Source organism: Sinocyclocheilus grahami, unplaced genomic scaffold, assembly GCF_001515645.1.
Source record: "Sinocyclocheilus grahami isolate Dianchi unplaced genomic scaffold, SAMN03320097.WGS_v1.1 scaffold57.1, whole genome shotgun sequence".
NCBI lineage: Eukaryota > Metazoa > Chordata > Actinopteri > Cypriniformes > Cyprinidae > Sinocyclocheilus > Sinocyclocheilus grahami.
This window is the reverse complement of record NW_015505236.1, coordinates 2,552,924-2,553,751: the sequence shown is the minus strand read 5'-3', so window position 1 is coordinate 2,553,751 and position 828 is coordinate 2,552,924. Positions and strand designations below refer to the sequence as shown.

General features: G+C 32.9%; 1 protein-coding gene across 1 annotated transcript in view; it reads left to right on the top strand.

Moving 5' to 3' along the window:
- LOC107584196 (pantothenate kinase 1-like) overlaps positions 1-828 on the top strand; it is a 9,728-nt gene that overhangs the window by 254 nt on the left and 8,646 nt on the right. The gene's annotated exons all lie outside the window — the stretch shown is intronic.

Genomic DNA, 828 nt, shown 5'->3' with positions numbered 1-828 from the left:
TTTTTTTTTTGGTTTGTTTGTTTTCTTTTTGTGTTTTCTTTGACTATTGTTCTCAATTAAAAAAATAAATAAGAGGCCTATGTAAAAGAGGAAACGCTGGAACTGTAAACACATTTCAGACTTGCCTGTATTAAGAGGTTTATTTGTTTTGAAAGACCGGGTTATTTAGTGTTGTGAAATCAATGTGATGTTCGCTGTGCGGATTTCATTGGCCAGATCAGAATGTGAGGGTGTGACCAAAACACGCCAGATATGAAGGACATGCGATTTCATCCAATGAGAGCAAAGGATCACATAAAGGGGTGGGGAAATCGAACTTGCAGACTTTACAGTACTTGAGTAATGAACATAAAATGTACTATTTACACCTGCCAAGTGACATGAGGACGTTTATTCTTCTGCCAGCAGCATTTGAATGATATATACATATATTGATTATATCACTGTGTGCTTCATATTGCTGTCTTCATTATCCTTTCTGTCTCAACTGCAAAGTATGAAATTAATTGTGAAGAAATCAGGTAAGGTCCTGCGTAATATTATTTAATCAATAAAAGGCACGACATAAAAACTCAAAGTGATTCCGTTTTGTTGGTATTAATTATTCAGCATCTTTTTACAGTCTACTGACAGTCAAGTAGTTGAAGTAACAGCAATTGCATTCTCCAGAATCCGATAAAGTATTTATAGTTATTCATTATTGTATATTTTAAATATTGTTTTTGAATATTAATATAAATCTATCTTAAATATATATTCCATTGCTTTAACTACATTTTGGGTTGTTGGCTGTAAACTGCCGTAACTTCACTTTTTTTCCATTAACTG